The 20,027-nt window shown below is 34.8% G+C and overlaps 1 long non-coding RNA gene across 1 annotated transcript in view; it reads left to right on the forward strand.

Annotated features, from left to right (window-relative positions):
• The window catches only part of LOC119836744, a 72,459-nt gene that overhangs the window by 4,539 nt on the left and 47,893 nt on the right, over nt 1–20,027 (forward strand). The window contains exon 2 of the long non-coding RNA XR_005288112.1: nt 7,629–7,689. This is a non-coding gene — a long non-coding RNA (uncharacterized LOC119836744). The remainder of the gene's footprint in view (nt 1–7,628; nt 7,690–20,027) is intronic.

A 20,027-nucleotide genomic window follows, 5' to 3' on the forward strand; every position in this document is an offset into this window, starting at 1 on the left:
ATTAGTAGGATAAAAAGATGACAGGATATGGCCGACTGATCCATTGAGTATCAAAGTTTGCATAATTTTAAAAAACATTAACTAATGTTCTGTAAATTATTGGAGTAGCTATATTATTGATGGTCCGAAGAAATGCTGTGTAAATTTGTTTTCACTGTAGTTACACAGGCCCAACATGGGGGCTTAGATCATAATTCATGTGCGGGTTGGGAGATGTCACATGTCCTCCGACTTTTTGGTTTTACGACATGTCGGTATCGCCACGATGTTTTCCTTGATTGGAACACTAGCGATGTGTGTAATGTATGGAGAAATATAGAAAAACTTCTGATTTCTCGATCGAAGTGCGCATTACTTGTGATTTTGATGTCTATCTTGAAGTAATAAAGATTTTTAATTTTAATTTTAATTTTTCTCGATCGAAGTGAATAGTCCTTAATGAGATACTTCTATATCATTGGCACAGAAGGCCGATTATTAAATAAGTTCAGAGACTATATATTTTAAATTAGGAATGGAGGAATGGTGATATATCAAAAATTTTCTTCACTAGAAGAAGATTGTAAAGAATGAAAGAAAACTTTTCGGAAACCTCATTTATAACGCGCTATCGAAACAGGAGTGAACTTCTGGCAATATTTATATCTGTCCAAATAAGTGACAAGGGTACTAGGACATTTTTGAAAGATTCGGCTTTTATTAGTATTGTATACTAACTTTTCGCCCGTGGCTTCGCCCGCGTAGTTAGATAAGGACAGTCCCGGGCTTTTTCTTATATATTTTCCGTTCACGTTATATTTCCGGGATGAAAATGTACATGCCCTCTTTCGGGGCTTATCTTTGTATCAAATCTTCAATCAAATCGTTTCATGGTTTAGGCGTGCAGAGAGAACATTGGTAGAAGAGAAGCATATCTTGTAAACTTTGCCATTATTCAGTCGGTGTTGTTATTCTTTAGTTAATGGTAAATCCTTTAAACTTATCTCTCTTGTAAAAAATTCTACATTACTAACTGTCATCTGTAAAATATCCCACGATGGTCAATTTGAACAGTTGAACACATCATTGAAATGGTCGGTTAAATACGATATTCAATGAATATGTTTTAACCCAAGATTTTGAATATTTTCCTAAGGGATTTAAGTTAATAAATTATTTAGCCAATACATGTAAATTGGGTTGTAGTTGTTGTTAGGTATGTTAGTAAGAAAGTAAGAAGTAATTAGTGCGTTAGTTTTATTTTGATGTTTTGTATTTTTGAGATAAATTATATGTGATATGAGAGTCTCAATTTGTTATTCAAATCGAAGGTTTATTAACAGACTAGCTGCGCCCCGCGGTTTCACCCGCGTAAGTCCGTATCCCGTAGGAATATCGGACTAAAAAGTTTCCTATATGTTATTCCAGTTGTCCAGCTGTCTACGTACCAAATTTCATTGCAATCGGTTCAGTAGATTTTGCGTGAAAGAGCAACAAACACACACACATCCTTACAAACTTTCGCATTTATAATATTAGTAGGATTAATTTCATAGGTTTGATAATACAATAATATCACAACTTTTAGCAAGGATAAGTAACCAAATCATATAAAACCCAGTCTCTGTTGTGAGAACGAAACGGCTGATTGTATAAAAATCGATATATTTAATAACAAATACAGTATAAGATAAGCGTAGCATAAAATATCATGCAAAATTCCCTCACAAAATATTAGTACAATTTATCGAAGAATGCCATCGGTTTATTCTATAAAGACACAATATTAAAACAAGCCCCAATAAATCATGTTGCATACGCACTTAGCACCAATAATTTCCCTTGGGCATCCCATCTGGCCAGTTTATTCAGACCCCTGATAGCCCGGTAATCACGATGCGCTCCCTTTGTTGGGAATAAACCACGGGTCTCATTACATTGGCCGGTCTAAGTGCTTTATACGTGTGAACGGCTGTAAGTTTTTGTTTTTATAAACTTTTGTACTTGATAAAGATGTTTTCTTCATATTTATGAGTGGGGAATTGTTATTTAATACGTGTGGAAAGGAAATTTTAAGGGAAATTTTTATTAAATTTCAAAAGGCTATTTATGTTGTTCGTGTTAAGGTGAGGAAGTTTTTAAAAACTTAGGCGAAGGTATGAATGGATGAACTAATTAATTAATGAATGATTAAAAAGTAGCATGCCTATGTAATTAAATGGCAAAAAACAAGCTTTTTGACGATCTTAATGTTATTTTGTGTTATCAAACTCGTATGTGTTTACGATATCTTCAAAATTTACATCTAAATATGATCTTAAACTATATGACGATATAGCTTGATTGCCGACGCACTTTTTCGTCTGTATTTTTTATATTATTTTCAATTGTTTTATCACAAATGTTATTTATTCAATATAATTGTGATATTCTGTATCGGAAGTTGGTCTTAATTTTATTGTATTCTCTAAGTACCCACTTATAATACAATAAAAGGGTTTTGTTCAATTCTTTCAGTAACAAATCAATCTGCATTGTTAGAGTTAAATCTTAAGAACCCTTCGTTTACGTCTACTTTCTTCCTTCTTAAACCAAGTACACATATAGTTATAAAGCAATTTGCGCTTTAAGCCACACAATATAAAGCTCAGATTTACCATAAATCAAACCCTCATTATAATTAGATGTCCGACCGCGTTAATGTAACAAGATACCTAATTAGCCCGAAGAATACAGGACTATTCTTGCCAAGCTTTAATTATTACTGGACTGGCAAATTACGTTTTCATTATATATCCTTACACTTTGGAAGTGATTTATGGATGAGGACACGCGATTTAGAATTTACCATCGTATTGTTTAGACTGTATTCATTTTTATCTATTACTAGCTGCGCCCCGCGGTTTCACCCGAGTAAGTCCGTTTTCCGTAAGAATATCGGGATAAAAAGTTGCCTATATGTTATTCCAGTTATCCAGCTGTCTACGTACCAAATTTCGTTGAAATCGGTTCAGTAGTTTTTGCGTGAAAGAGCAACAAACACACACACATCCTTATAAACTTTCGCATTTATAATATGAGTAGGATTAGTAAGATTGTAAGATATAGTTCCATTAATGGAAGGAAATTAATACAAAGTATAAATAAGGAATATTTACTTCACACTAATATTATAAATGTGAAAGTTATTGGTTTGGATGTTTGTCCGTCAATCACGCTGAAATTACTTAACGGATTTAGATGAAATTTGGTATACAGGCAGGGTATGAGCTGACTTGGGTTAAGGATTTTTGTCCCGAATATAGGCTATATTTTATTTTGTTTAAGTCTCCGGACAACACGGGTAGACCCAACGACCGGCTAGTATAACAAAAATTCCAAACGAAGAACGCCGCAGGCGAAGCTTACATCGATAAATTTCAATATCATTCTTGGAAATTTTGTACATAATGTATCATGTCAGCTTTCACGATAAACTCTGAAATAAAAATGAGTTTTCCATTACCGAAATAACCAATACGATATACATTGTGTCGATATTTTATTGTGTGGAAACAAACTTTGTAATTTTGTTGAGTATTCGAGGCAAGGTCGTATTATAAAATAATTTTTTACCCTTTTTAACAAAATTTGTTCATTGTTTTATTACGCGTTGGATATTAAGTTTATTTATTTTGTATTTAGTATTTTTTTAATTATAATTAATTGGTAAAGGAACTGGTAGCTTAATGGTAAGCAATCAGCACCAACAATAAGCGTTTAGTTAAGAGGGTTTATGACTATGTAAATGGATTGCCCACATTAATGAATAAGAGATAAGGAAAGGATTGATGGAAGGAATAAAGAAAACCAATAGGAAGGGTAAGGAAAAGGATACGGGCCTCAAGCTCCCACTTAGCCAACAAATCACAGAAATATCTTCTATGGAGGTGTGGTACTTCCCGCATGCGAGCTGGCCCAATACGTGCAGAAGCGTGCTCGACTCCCACGGTAAATTTATTTCTGCTTAATGAGAGACTTGTAATAGACATGTAATATAGACTCCCCGTGGCCACGCTCGCTTTAGAGTACTCTCAATGTCTAATAAATAACACAATGAACCAACTTTTTAAAAATCCTACTTAATATAGTAAATGCGAAAGTTTATAAGGATGTGTGTATGTTTGTTGCTCTTTCACGCAAAAACTGCTGAACCGATTGCAGTGAAATTTTGTACGTAGACAGCTGGACAACTGGAATAACATATAGGCAACTTTTTATCCCGATATTCCTACGGGATACGGACTTACGGGGGTGAAACCGCGAGACACAGCTAGTACTTTAAAAACAAGAAAAGTGTGCGCTTAATTTTGATTATTTTAAATATTTCTGTCCACGTCACCACTGATTCAATCTCACTTTTAGCGTGACGGAAATTCGAAGAAATACCAATTCTGTACACGAATTTTAAACACATCATTGCATCCAACATTCCAGCCAGATCTACACTTGACCTACAGAAATAATTATCACATACAACCAACGCCACAATGAATTCCCAATGTGTCCGGAATTTCGTGTGTAAGAGCGAAAAACATGCTTCGATTTTGACCTGAATATGTCACGACTCGCCGACGGTGGCTTTAATTTTTAAATTCAATTTTTAGCTGCTGTAATCAATTTGTCGTTATGAATGATAAAACGATTGTTTCAATGTTAAATTCAGTTGAGGGTAGAACTATGTTTTATGTCTATATTTTTTTTATTTGTACCGGAAGGCTCCGAAACTAATGGTCCGATTTTGAAATTTCTTTCACCGAAAGCTCCATTCTTCTCAAATGCATAGGTTACTTTTTAGCTCGGAAATGTACCACGGGTCAAGCCGGGGCTAACAGATAGTTAGTGATATTTTGCTTACGGTGGCGATACGTGAAGCATACGTGTATATTGTGTCTATGAGAAATTGACCATTGTATATCGATATATCTAAATTACGATGCATATACAAGCTAGTTGTTGTCCGCGGACGCGCTCGCGTGGTTCGCGGACAACAACTCGTGGTGGTCGCGCGCTTAAAAAACTAACAGTTTTAATGCAAATGTTGATTGTAGAAAAAATGTCATTATAAATGTTTGTGGATATAAAGTGACTGAAATCACATACGATGGATTATTCCATGGAAATGATATATTTCCTTGCGATAAAAATTATCATGTCTCTAGCCTCCCTAACTATGTGCTAAGTGTAGTGTGTATTTTGTGCTATTATACCATGAAGATGACCGTATATACTATGACAATTACATTATAATCATGTATCTTTATGTAATAAATACATTGGGTTAAAAATTCATTAAAATTGAGCTGCCATAAAAGTGGAACGTATATTACTTTTTGGACTAAACAGAAGGTACTTCACACGTTTTGCCGCCTATTTGAATTTAAAAAGCAGTCCCAAAACTATAAAACGTGTGGACACCCTAAAAATAAACAGATCAAGCTGTAAACACGATAATAAAACCGCTGGCTGTATCCGAATACGATCAGCGGCTCATGAATAAATTTACAAGAGTTTTCCGACTGATAACGCGCTGTAATGTCTTTGGCTGACAGTAGGATGAGCATGCTCGTGGGACAGATGGGACTTTGTTTATTCTTTTGAAGAGGAATGTAGATTAGTCATGTCTTGTGCAGTTGATAAGAAATGTGTATTTTTGTATTTGAAATGAAATGAAATCCTTTATTGCTAATAGGAACATAAAAAGCAAATAATGCATTAAAAAAAAATCATTAAAAGGCATCCTTATCGCTAGGTAGCTATCTCTACCAGGCAACCTTTAAAATATTTTCAGCGAAGGGAATGAATATGGACGTTAAAATAAGTATCATAAAATACACTGCAGTTGGCTAAGTATGTAGATATGTTCTCGCTCAAGACGTATCAATATTTAAACAAAGTTTCGATACTGTTAACAAACTGTTGCTCCAGAAATGAATACAAGGCTTAAAATAAAGATATAAACCTACATTAAATTTAAAATTCAATTACTCCCACAATGTTGAAAAGCGTGGGGACCGTCACTAAGGCAGTGGGCGATTAGAGGGCATTGACTCGAGACCGGCAGAAACGTTCTGAATTTTTGAATTTCTTTACATTCGCCTATTTTTAGACGTTATCGCGTTTTCTTAATAAAATTTTGCTGCGCAATATGTTTTGGTTAGACACTTATATATATTATATTATATATAAACTAGCTGCGCCCCGCGGTTTCATCCGCGTAAGTCTGTATCCCGTAGGAATATCGGGATAAAAAGTTACCTGCAAAGTTAGATAATTGTCCAGCTATCAACGTACCAAATTTCATTGCAATCCGTTCAGTAGTTTTTGCGTGAAAGAGCAACAAACACATACACACGTCCATTCTTACTTTTCTTTCTTACAAACTTTCGCATTTATAATATTAGTTGGATAGGATAGAAACCGAATAGGTACGTGCTTGACGCTTGTAAGTATATATATGTTTTGGTAAAACCCTTATAAATATGTATTATAAATAAAATCCAAATACAGTAAGTACCTAACCGAAACTTCTTATCCTACTCCTACTAATATTATAAATGCGAAAGTTTATAAGGATGTGTGTGTTTGTTACTCTTTCAAGCAAAAACTACACAACGATTGCAATGATATTTGGTACGTAGATAGCTAGACAACTATCACTTTGCAGGCAACTTTTTATCTCGACGCGGGGCGCAGCTAGTAACCTATAAATGTTTATGTCTTCTTATCATTTTTGATGCTACAACTACACGTTTAAAAGGCTGGAGTTGTTAATTAAATAACGTATAAAAAAATATAAAAAACACAATCCTTCAATCAAATACAAAAGCAATCAGTTAACTCTTAAAGGAATTCTTATATAATTCCTACATATATATCTAATATATAAAATTCTCGTGTCACCGTTTTCGTTGCCATACTCCTCCAAAACGGCTTGACCGATTTTGATGAAATTTTTTGTGCTTATCCGGTATCTATGAGAATCGGCCGACATCTATTTTCCATACCCCTAAATGATAAGAGTAAGGCAGAACAGCGTTTGCCGGGTGCAGCTAGTAATATGTAAAATTCTCGTGTCACAAGTTTCGTTCCTGTGCTCCTCCGAAACGGCTGAACAGATTCTTATTATAATTAAAAATGATAAAAGTAAAGCAGAATAGCGTTTGCCGGGTCAGTTTGTTTCCCTATACATATATTTTGCTTATATTCTTACTGATGTTATAAATGCGGAGAATTTTGTTTGTTTGGCTTTCTGTAACGTCGTAACGGAGCGATTTTATAGTATGATTTGCGTCGAGACATTGGAGGCTAGAGAGTGACATAGGCATTTTAGTGTTTTCTTGTGTTTGATTTTACGCGATTATAAAGTGTTCGAAACGTCGGGTTAATAATATAATGAATAAATCGCGTTTAAAATCCGTTAAAAAGTTTTTAATTTCTAAATAGACATTTTACCTCGGTGAGTCATCCCAGACTCATGAGAGAAGACAAGACAAGAAGCCTTGATCACGAGGGCGAAGCCGCAGGCGGAAAGCTAGCCCCTCTAAATATTAGCTTTAGTGAAAATTTAATCCAACTTATAAACACTAAATAATGTAATCTCATTCCAGATCATAGAATCTAAGATGAGGCTCCGCTGGGTTGCAATTTTCTCGACCATTCTATACGCCGGTAAGTTCAGAAACACTTTATTTTATAGATGTACGTAAAATAATTTTAAGATAAACATATTTTTCCTTAGAAAATAGCATGCGCCAAGAGTTATTTTATATAAAATCTAAAAAGATGTAATTAATATTATGATCAAATACTGCAAATATTGTGCTTTTGAGGTTGGTTTCATTTTTAATAAGCTGTTAAATTTACTATGTTTGTTAAATTTACTTATTTAGACATGCCTAAAACGATGCCAAAGAAATACCAATAGTTTATTAAGATTTCGTTATATATGACATGCTTGTAAAGTCGATTGAATTGTTTGTTTGTTTGCGCTAATCTGAAGAGGCTGGACCGGTTTTAATTACCTTCATTGTTGGATATGCACATGATCCCTGAGTGCTACAGGCTTTATTAAGCGGGCGAAGCCGGGGCGGGCGCTTGTAATTATTAATGCTTCTTTTAAATATTGAAGGACCCTTTTCGTTTCATCTTACGTTGGCTTATAAATTACTTAGTTGAAAAATAATAAATTTGACTTTTAAGTGTTAAACCCGTAAAGCGGGAATTTCATTGGAGTTTGTATTTTTAACAGGTAATTTTAAAACCTATTTATATTATTCATTCTTCGAATTCGTTGTTATCGTTCATTAAGCTAGATATTGAATTATTTGTGATGGAAATTGAAGTGAATCGATCATTAAATACTGTATACGAATTATATACCTCTAAGGGATTACGCACTGTGTTTATAAATATTATATTTACATCATATCGGCGGCCCATATCCTTTTTTTTACCTTTCCTAGTCCTTTCCTCTAGTCAATCCTTTCTAAATCCCTTTCCAATTTGAAGTCGGCAATCCATTTGTAGAGGCGTAATATCTGCAATCGACCTAACGCCTGTCCAAATTTTCATGGGCGGTGGTAGCGCTTACCATCAGGCGTCCCACCAACTCCATTGCCGACGGTGACATAAAAAAAATCGTTATTCTGGGAGTGATTCTTACTAAAAAGTAGCCTATGTCACTCTCTATCCTTCTTAATTCTCCTTACTCTTTTATATCCAGACATAAAAATCATATCAATTCTCTCCGTTAGGATATGGAAAAAAGAAAAACAAATAAACACACTACCGCATTTCTAATATTAATTAAGGGCTTAAGAAATGTATATTATGCAAGTATCCGATTACTTGATGTTAAACAGTTCATGAAAAAAACCTTTTTAAGATACTCTTAAAATTCTAAAAACTTTTAAAAGCAACTGAGGAAATATCTAATATATTTAGATGTTATTTATCTCTAATGTTATGTATATTATTGCCTTGTCATAATTTAAGTTACCAAACTCTTCCGAAACGGCTGGACCGATTCTAATGAAATTTAGTGTGCATATTGGGTATGTCTGAAAATCGGCCAACATCTATGTTTCATACCCCTAAATGGTCCCCTAAATGCCGGGTCAGCTACTGTATATAAATAAAATCTTTGACAGCATGCTTTCTAACAGCACAAGCCAGCGGGGTAACTGTGAGTCCTTAAAGCAGTACTAATTCCATTGTAGCATAAATACACAGCTATATAGGTCATCTAGCGCCATCATTTTCCCACACTGGAATTAGTATTGCTACAAGAAGCCTCAGTTGCCCCTCCCCTCCACCTCTTCCCTTAATTTTGCCTTAATTTCCCTTACCTACAAGTAACCTAGATAAGAAATCCTGCATAAGATGCAAACAAACATTTCATTTCAACATCTACTTTTCACGAGGAAAAAATTCCCTGCACTAAAAAAGCAAATATACGTCTATATAAATATTATAACGTCTTAGAAATTCCCACACCACGAACTACAGTGTCGCAATAAGTATTATGGGGATATTCTGCCGTAGCGTATTAATTAAAATTTCTCAGATATCTCTGAGGATTTATTTTTCCAAGCCGCAGTTTGTGCAAGGCGGTGTTGTGTTGGTTTTCCTTTCATTCCTACAGCCATTTCGTCGCTGTTTATTTTTATATTCCATTACTATATTACGTATAATAGTTTGAAAGAAATCCTTAGTAAGGATTCTTGAGACGTTAATAAAATATTTTATGGAATGAGGACGTCTTGGGGTTTTTAAATATGGAATTCGTCTATTTTTTATCGTGAAGGAACTGGTTTTATGTTTTGCAAATAAAATGTCAATGGTATTTAAAATAAAATTAGCGATTTACAACTTTTGTATTTATGTATTACTAGCTGCGCCCCGCGGTTTCACCCGCGTAAGACCGTATCCCGTACGAATATCGGGATAAAAAGTTTCCTGTAATATGTTATTCCAGTCGTCCAGCTATCTACGTACTAAATTTAATTGCAACCGGTTCAGTAGTTTTTGCGTGAAAGAGCAACAAACACACACACATCCTTACAAACTTTCGCATTTATAATATTATTAGTAGGATTGATAGACTAGCACTTTTGACTTTAATTAGACTAACAAGATATTCGCGGAGCAAAGACATTTGCATTTGCGAATATTCGCACGAATGCTATAAGCGATGCCAATTATTTTATGCCATAAACGGGCAACTGATTTGGTGGTTTGCCTGATGATAAGCGATCTCGGGTGTGGTACTTCCCCGGTGCGAGCTGGCCCAATTCGTGCCGAAGCGTGCTCGACTCCCACATATAACAATGTTTACACGCAAGTGACCTGGTCACTGGTTTAGCTAAAGGCTATAACAATTCGTCATTACAAGCATTAACCGTAAACCGCAGCTCATTACTGCTGCAAACAAAGACAGTTACTGAACCCGTGAATAATGCGAATGAATGAATAACCGCTCGATTATGTGAACATGTTTTGTGGATTTTCTGCTTTTGTTCATTCTAGATACTTGAAAGGGAAATGAACGCGCGGTTTTAGGGTTCCTTATATCGCAGTTATCAATTAAAAGTTACATTTCTTAATTTCTAAATTGTTATATATCTTTACTTTGTATTATAATGTTACCACGCTTTTCTAAGGAACTACTGGTTCGGTTTGAAAAAATGTTTTGATTTAGAATAGTCTATTAAAGTGTAGGAAATAATATCGCCGTGTAATCGCGGAACACATTTAGTTAATACATAGGTTCTATTCTGCGGTGAAACATCTCATTCTCATCAGTACTTCTTTTTATAACGCGGGCGAAGTCACGGGCGGTTGTTAGTAGCTATAAAAGTAAGCAATCTAATTATAACAATATGTTATATGTTATATACTACATCAAAATGATTTCCCTTAAACGGAACCCGGCACTTAATCTAGCAATTTAAACTTATCCTTATTTTTTCCTCGCGTGCAGTAAAAAATAAACACTCGTTCGCGAGTTTTTCATTACAATAGCAAGTTTTTAATGTTGTTTCGTTGTGTAGGAAACTTTATTGAGGTGTGGAGTTTTATGTAGTCAACTGAATGCAATGTAAATTTGTTTACTACAAACGCAGTTAGTATTTCACGTATATTGTAACAATGTATGAATCATCAGGCCTAGTTATAGATTGATTAACAAAGTTAAGCTTTGGGACTTCCACCTCAGAATACAAGTACTTCGGCTGTTGTATCATAATTTATTCATGTAAATATGTTTTAATAAGTCTCATTGCAAAAAATAAACGATCCTTGAATATGGACTCTTCGAGAAAAATCTACAGACAGTATTTCTATTCTTTCAAAATTTCTCAATCTACAGACAGTTAAAACTAGACAGGAGTTAAAAAAAGGCAACAGCAGGAAGTAACGTGGATAGTAGAATCGACTAAGCTAACGTTCCTTCTATTATTATAAATGCGTGCGTGTTTGTTTGTTTGCCTTTTATTCACGTCACAACGGAGTGATTTTGTAATCTAGCCTCTAGCCTTCCAACTAGTGATGTAGGCTACATTTTACTACGGTGAATCTTCTCATTTCCAGAGGAATTTCCTTTGACTAAGCGGGCAAAGTCGCGGTCTTTAAGTTAGTAACCTGACCTCACATATCCTCTGGATGCGAGAAGTGTCAATACTCGTGAGATATTATGTCGCATCACGGCAATACAATATGTTAATTAATTAATCCATATATTATACGGAGCAAGTTGCTTTCTCATGTGCATTCTAGAATGTTCCCTTTGAGACGCACACAGTGGAATGCAATTTCGCTCTAAACTTTTGTTCTACTTGTATTAATCTAACGTTTAATGCCTGATGCGCTGCCCTCTTTTAGATTTTAATGATTAATCTTTGAGTTTATTTAATAGTTGAAAAGCTGTGACATTTTTATATGATAGTTGACAATTGACATTGGAGCTGGTATAAGCAACCAGGACCACTACATTTGCGACTATATGCCTATGCAAATTGATTGCTAGCTTTAGACGAGAAGAAATAAAATAAATGAAGTAATGGACTAGAATGTGTGGTGAAAAGGATACAGGCCTTCAATTCTTCCACTGACCGTACGAAAGATATCATCATTCACATGTAACTAACTGATACCGACCTTCTATGGGTGTGTGTTACCTTCCTCCGTGCGAGCTGACACAATTCGGGCCGTAACGAACTCGACTCTTATATTATCTGTATCAATTCCTTTCCTATCAGGTCGCCTGGCAGACATTGCTCTATATCAATAAGACTGCTAGTATAAACGATGCCTGATTTGTTTTATTCTTACACTTGTTGTTATTGTTTACGTTTGTGCCTTGAGTATAAAGAATAAATATCTGTTGAAAGTCGCATTGTTATGTACATATTGTGTAGTTCTAAAATGTTAAATTTATTTTAAAAGTGCAACTACAGAGTTTCTTGCCGGCTCTTCTCTGTAGAAACTGCCTTCCGAACCGGTGGCTAATGTTATAACTGTGTAATATATTATGACGATTCAAAAGTGCTTCTATAAGAAGTCCAGTTGAATGAAATATATGTTTGAGTTTGAGTTGGAGATATTTTTAAACACATTCAATTATTATACCTATTAGGACGATTCGATTCGAATAGATGCAACCATTTACACGATCGCAGAATGGTTTAACTCCATATTCGATCCAGCGACTGCCTCGTGGAAACGCCCGAAGCGAAATAGAAATTCAGTTACAAAGTTCATAATAATGTAAGTTAGACTGACAATTAAGAACTTGTTGCCATGAGAAATGGGTTTCCTTGGGTTAGAGAATAGATGCTGTCAGAATTAAATTAAAAAAGATTGAAGCGATGGTTGTTTTTAAAAAAAAGGTGTGTGTGCGATTCACACACGATGGAAGTGAAACTTCAGTAAATTGACAAAAGATGAGATGAATATATATAAAATATAAAATAGTATGTATATTTCTGTCTCATTCTTTGCCGGCTCATTCTACATATTTTTTATTTGTGTTTCTTACCTGTCGTTTTTCCGTTGCATCAGGTTTGAAATCACAACGATTCTAAAGAAGTTTCACTTCAAAAAAGGGAATATTCATACTTTGGTTTCATTTGTCTTATAAATAATAACCTATATATTTCTGAGGACAATGTAACCTTTTGCTTGCCTTACAGTCTATTCCTTTATTCTCATCGAAAATTCTTTCCTTATTCTTTAGTCATTAAAAGCGGGCAACACACTTGCAACGGCCGTACCTCTGCAATGTTCATGGTCGGTGGTGATCGCTTACCATCAGGTAAACTACGTCAGTCACCCGCTATTACATAAGAGAAAAAAATAAGTAGTGTATGTTCAGCTAAAGAAAATAATTGTAGAAACATTATGAGAAAAAGGTATACATTATGATAATGAAAAATCGATATTGGATAATTTTATGTGACGTATTAGGTTTCCAAGTTTCCAAGGTTCCCAGAAAATTTAACAGTCTTTATGTAACAAGGTTCATTTTAAATGAAGTCACAATTGCGCATTTATAGTGAAGCCTCTGTAGCTAGAAATTCATAGAATAATATAAAAATTTCAAACAAAATAGAGTGGACGCGGTATCTGAGTTACAAACTCAATTAGCGAGATATGAGGCTTTGATCGCGTCTCCTATATTGGATTACTCGATTCATGTCTAAACGCATTAGCGAGCAATCTGCGCAGATAAAATTGTTTACTGCCTTTGTATAGGACGAAAGGAGATGAAAATACTGGTGTACCAAGTTTTCAGTGTCCTAAGAAAATAAATGTAACCAAAAATGTCGTCGGTGACATATATCGATGATTTTCAAATGAAAAAAAAAAAGCTTTTATAAATTTCAATTCAAACGTTTCTTCAATTAGACTTCTTCTAGAAGCACTTTTAAATCGTCATAACACAAGTTTTACCATTGATCACCGCTATTATGCAATAAAACCAACTAAAATTACAAGGAAAATGTCAGGTCGATATAGTGTGCAACTTAAAATGGAAACAAATCGTCTTTATTATACCTTACCTCATCTTCTTCATCATCAACCTTTAAATTTACCCTCTATACAATTGATATTTGGAATCGATTTTTATAGTTTCGTAAACCCTTCAATTATCAAGTATATTTATATATAAAAGTGGCTATTAAATGCATTTTGAAGGGAAAAATAACAAAAATATTTCTTTAACAAAGGAATGTATCGAACATCGTACTTGCTGAGGCCCTAAGAATGTTCACGGGCGGTGGTGATCGCTTACCATCTAGCGAACAACTCAGTTTCTATGGCATAAATAAGAGAAATTAAAGCACAAATTAACAACTCATCATCATCATCAGCCCATATATGTTCCCACTGCTGGGACACAGGCTTTCTATGAGGGTTTAGGCCATAATCCACCACGCTGGCCAAGTGCGGGTTGGCAGATGTCGCATATCATCGAACTTTATTGATTCTTGGACATGCCGGTTTCCTCACGATGTTTTCCTTCACCGTTTTAAGCAGTGGTGATGTTATCCACATTTGCAGATAAATTGAAAAATCAATTTAATTCCTGCACGCTCGCCCGGTGTCGAACCTCGACTTATCGATTTTGAAGTCCGAGGTTCTCACCACTGAGCCACCACTGCTTTTACAACAACTCAACATGTGATTATTATTAAACGATACACTGAAAAGTTCACAGCGCTTGTACGCTGTGGCCTAATTTCGGTACTGGAGGTGGAAAATCTTTTAAATAAAGTTGTTAGTTAAGAAATCTAGGTTTAAAGTTACACAGGTAAATGTACGTCGTGTTATGTAGTAGGGCTTAATGAGGGACTGGGTAAATCTGGCAACTTCTTCCATGTGTAAGAGGGTATGTTGATACCTTTAATATTGCTTTATGTTGCCCCTCAAACTATCGTCCAATTAAAGTCCTTAAAGTTACTATCTTCCAATATCAGCGTTTTGCAGGTTGGCTAGTTTTCTATGAAAACTTAAATCCAATACATAATAACATAGAGTTTTAAGACATTGGTCAACCTACTTAAAGTAAGAGATTTCTCATTTCGGCTGTATTTTTTGTGTTTATCACAACAGAACCTTCAACCGAATCCGTACTCCGAACCAAACCGTAATCCGAATTTGATGATTATTTTTGTATTTGAAATCTGGCGCCTTACATGTGGTCACATAAATTTGTTCTGACAAATTCAAGGCAGTTAAATAATTATTATTAATGTATCGTGAGCTTATTATGCAATTAAATACATTTTTTGTAATCACAATAACACAGCTGCAATTCATTAATTCGTATAAAATACATTCATTACATTCTGTATTATACCTTGAATACAGACAGTGACTAATTATTATAAACATGCTAAAGGGCAACCTACATTCCATATAATCAGCGATATAACAACCAATTCACTTCATCATTGAAACAGAATTATCTAAATACGCAATAAAATACGAAACTTCATTCATTTGAACATAAAAGGCACATTTAGGCGGATTTTGCACATACGTTCTGAATGGCTCTAGTTAGGAGGTCGGTTCGTTAGGCCGCCATTGTGTATGTTGGTTACATACTGCTTCTTAGATGATGTTGGAAATTTTATTTTGGTACGTAATATTATTTCAGTTTGCATTCTCGATTATGTATTCCGTTTTTTCCCGTGTTTTAAAAGGAAATTCTGTTAGGAATAGAAATATACTTATACTCTTGTGCACGATAGGATATCTCCTAGAGACCGAAGCTGTTATTTAAGTACTATAGCATAATTTACAATTCAATCGACAGTCTATGAAAATCCAATAATCATTGTCATATTTGCAACAACCGAATCATATTTATCAAATTAATAAAACAACTTGATAACATGGTACATGAACATGATATATGAAATTTAAAGGTATCTTGATGAGACAATTCTCACTGTTATCAACGAAATTATCCCATGACGTAAGCGTTCCATGGCAATTTAGTTGAGATTCGTTTGTGATGAATATGTGTATGTGGTAGTCGAGCACGAATTGGGCCAGCTCGCACCGGGGAAGTACCACACCGCCACAGAAGACCGGCGTGAAATAGCGTTCTGCAGTGTTTCGTTCGGTGAGTGTGGGAGCCGGAGGCCCATATCCTTTTCCTTACCCTTCCCAGTCCTTTCCTTTATTCCTATCGACAATCCTTTCTTAATCCCTTCCCAAAAAGTCGGCAATTCATTTGTAGAGGCGTAAGGTCTGCAATGGACCTTATGCCTCTCCAAATGTTCATGGGCGTTGGTAGCGCTTACCATCAGGCGTCCCACCAGCTCCATTGCCGACTGTAACATAAAAAAAAGATGATAACATGTAAGGCCCAGATTTCAAATAACTGAAATCGTAAGAATCGGCATTTATAAATATCGATTCAGCAAGTAAAAAGTTATGCGATATGTAACAAATACATCAATTAAAAAAATGCCGTTGAAATGACCTCTTCCTTTTTTAAAGCCGGTTGAACAGACACATAACCATTCGCAAAACATAATACTCCTTCATCACAGCTAGATAAATACGGGCTGGATTTAAAAAATGCCAAAATTAATGAGGTGCCGTTGGAACAATATTAGTGGCTGAATAAATTAGCTCAGAATGAACTAATGAAGCAAATTGAATGAAACAAAATTAAGGCCAGCTTTTAATTTGCGAATTTAAACCGTATAAACAGCAATTTGTAGTCAGGTTTAGTACGTCTTTAATTAGTTTTAGTCAGATCACGTTTGCGTCTGAGCGCAGTTAAGGAACATAAAGATATTCCAATATATTTCATCATCAAAGTCAAGCACGCTTCGGCATGAATTGATTTGCAATGGGGAAGTTACCAAACTCCCACAGAAAACCGTTGTGAAATAATATCATGCTACTGTGTTTTGTTTGGTGAGTGGGGGAGCCGGTGGTCGCTTTCCTTTTCACCCGTTCCATAACACTACTTTACTCCTGTCGTCAATCCTTATCCCTTAATGTTTAAAGCGAGCAATGTATTGTAGATGCGCTCTGTAATTTTTCATAGACCGTGGAGATCGCTTACTATCCATTCCATTACCATTACATAACAAAAATCTACGGTGGTACATCTTATTCCTACGAGAATTTCTTTTGACCACGTAGACGAAGCTCCAGGTAACTAGTATTTTTATATTTCAGAAAGTGTGTATTCTTAGCAATAGAACAAAACCTATGAAATAGCAGTAACAAGCGAGGCAGTTGTATTGCATTAAAATGTTTCCTCAGACGAAACGTAATTAATTAAATTCAATTCTATGGAACGTGTTCTTCATTTAACTTGTAATTTAAAGACGCGTAAATTAAAATACTTATTAAATGCCCATTTATTTTCTAAAAGCAATCAGTTTATGAAATATGAAGTGAATTACGAGAAGTGAGCTTATGTTATAGCGGGCAGCTGAGCTGGTGGTTCGCCTGATGTAAACTATCACCACATTTTTATCATTCGCAGAGGTAGTGCCTTTGCCAATACGCTGACAACGTCAAAGTAAACAGGTCTTCGACTCCCCCACTTGCCGTAAAAAACATAATAATATGATACCATATCAAGTTCTTTTCTGTTGGGGTGTGGTACTTCCCAGGTGCGAGCTGGCCTAATTCGGACCGCAGCGTGCATGACTCCCACAATAAATATTAAATATAATATGAGTATTTTATTAATATGACTTGAGGTTTATGGACTTGGGGGCTTGTAAACGCTTATATGTTTACATGTATGTTGACATAAACGACACAATAGGAATCAGATAGAAAATAATCCTGTACATTGTGTGCAATATAAAGGTACCATCTTGTACTAAGCAAGCGATCGCGCATTGTAGTGAGTTTATTACGACTCAGTTGCGAATGCCGAGCCACTGATTTTGTGTATATAGTAGGAGAAAACAGCGGCAAGAAAATAAAAATCTGAAATTTATATATCCTTTTAGCTGTAGTATCATATAGCCGTACGAATATATGAATATTTTAATACACATCTTATAGTTTATGACTTAAAAGTTCATATTGCATAATTTAATCTGGTATTGGTCAGAGGAATGAAATAACTTCAAAATCTTAGTAAGACTTTGACATATAGCGTATATCATGAATTATAATTTATTTGGCAAAAGTTGTGTTTTAGGACGGCCAATTGATTGAAAACATTACATATAACTGATGAATAAAAGCTATGTCGACGTCCAAACATACAATTATATCGTTACCGTTATCGTTTCTAACGAAAGCATAACATTAAATGTAAATGGGATAGTATTCACACATAGACAAAACCGGCCGCAACGCTCTATTTGAAGTATCTTTGACCATTTTTATTAAAAAAATCGTCCCAATCGATAAAGTGAATTACCCATGAAAGCGTAACAGACACAGACACACACACACACACACACGCTTAATTAATATTATCATAGATAAACACCACAATCAACACAAACATACAACTATAAATAAAATAAAACGAAAATAAAAATAAAATAAATAAAATTAAATTAAAAATATACTAAACAAAACAATGCACTATTTCTTACAAAAATCAGTAATATAAATACAGATACCTATTTCATACGAAAAAAAGGAGCATGGACAAAATAATTCTCAGCACGCCGTCAATTATTTTCAAGTTATTTAAGATGGTGATAAGACACGTAGCGTGCAAGTGAACATGCATAATGAGCCTTTGCTCTGAACATAGGACGATTTCACGTGCTATTTCATTGAATACGATTTGTTGAGGGCACTCGGAACCCCTACGGTAAGATATTCTGTAATGCTGTATAAGGATCCTTGATGCACCAAATAATTGTGAGATACTTTATTGTTAGAATAAAAAAAAGGAAAACTGTGTTGAATATTAGTTTGATCGTTATAAGAATGTTCTGCTATTCTACACTATCTAATTAATTTAGTCAGTTGATAACAAATCGCCGCCAGTCACAAATATTATTAATAAAGTGAGGGTAGTTGGGCGGAACATCGAAGAAACAAATTACGAAAACCAAGGCACAAAAATCCTTATGAATGCACTATTTTTCTAAGGCATTTGATATTTTATAGAAAAGCGACATCCGTATCTTAACTGGCATCTAGCCATGCAACAAAATAGATATTAAAACACAATTGATATTATTATATACGTGAACTTAAACGTTTAACCTAAATGCAATAAGCATCTCTTATCTGAAAACGAGTATTACTACCCAGAAAAATGTTATTTAAAAAAGCTAATAGAAAAAACGTGTGTAATATAATAAAAAAACTGAATGTTAATAAATCTCCCGGGTTTGATTCCATTCGATGTATTGACATAAAAAATATGTCTACTAGAATCGTGGACATTATTGTTAAATTTATTAATGCATCGATTGTTCATGCTAAATATCCAACGGAATTGAAAACAGGAATAATCCGACCTATTCATAAAAAAGGTTCGCGAAGTGAGTATGAAAATTACCGCCCGATTACCATTCTTCCGGTTTTAGACAAAATTGTGGAGAAATTTATAGGAGACCAAATGCAGAATTTCTATGCAAAAAATAAAGTATTATCCCAGTCCCAATTTGGATTTCATCCATGTAAATCAACTGCTCAACTTTTATCAAAATTTACAGATGAAGTTAACTCCTGTCTCGACGCTAAAAAACATGTCATTCTTTTATTTATCGATTATAGTAAGGCATTTGATACACTCAGGCATGACACTCTTATACACAAATTAAACAACTCTGGAATTCGTGGTCCTCTTCTTAAATGGTTTAAAGACTATCTCACTAACAGAAAATTTCGTTTATCGCGTTAAAGTAGGAAACGAAATGAGCAACGAAATGACCGTCACTGAGGGCACAGCACAAGGCTCTGTGTTGGGACCCTTATTGTACTTGGCTTACGTTAACGATATGGAGCATGTTATCAATAACTGCTCCATTTATCAATATGCTGAC

Source organism: Zerene cesonia, chromosome 25 (genome assembly GCF_012273895.1).
Source record: "Zerene cesonia ecotype Mississippi chromosome 25, Zerene_cesonia_1.1, whole genome shotgun sequence".
NCBI classification, from domain to species: Eukaryota; Metazoa; Arthropoda; class Insecta; order Lepidoptera; family Pieridae; genus Zerene; species Zerene cesonia.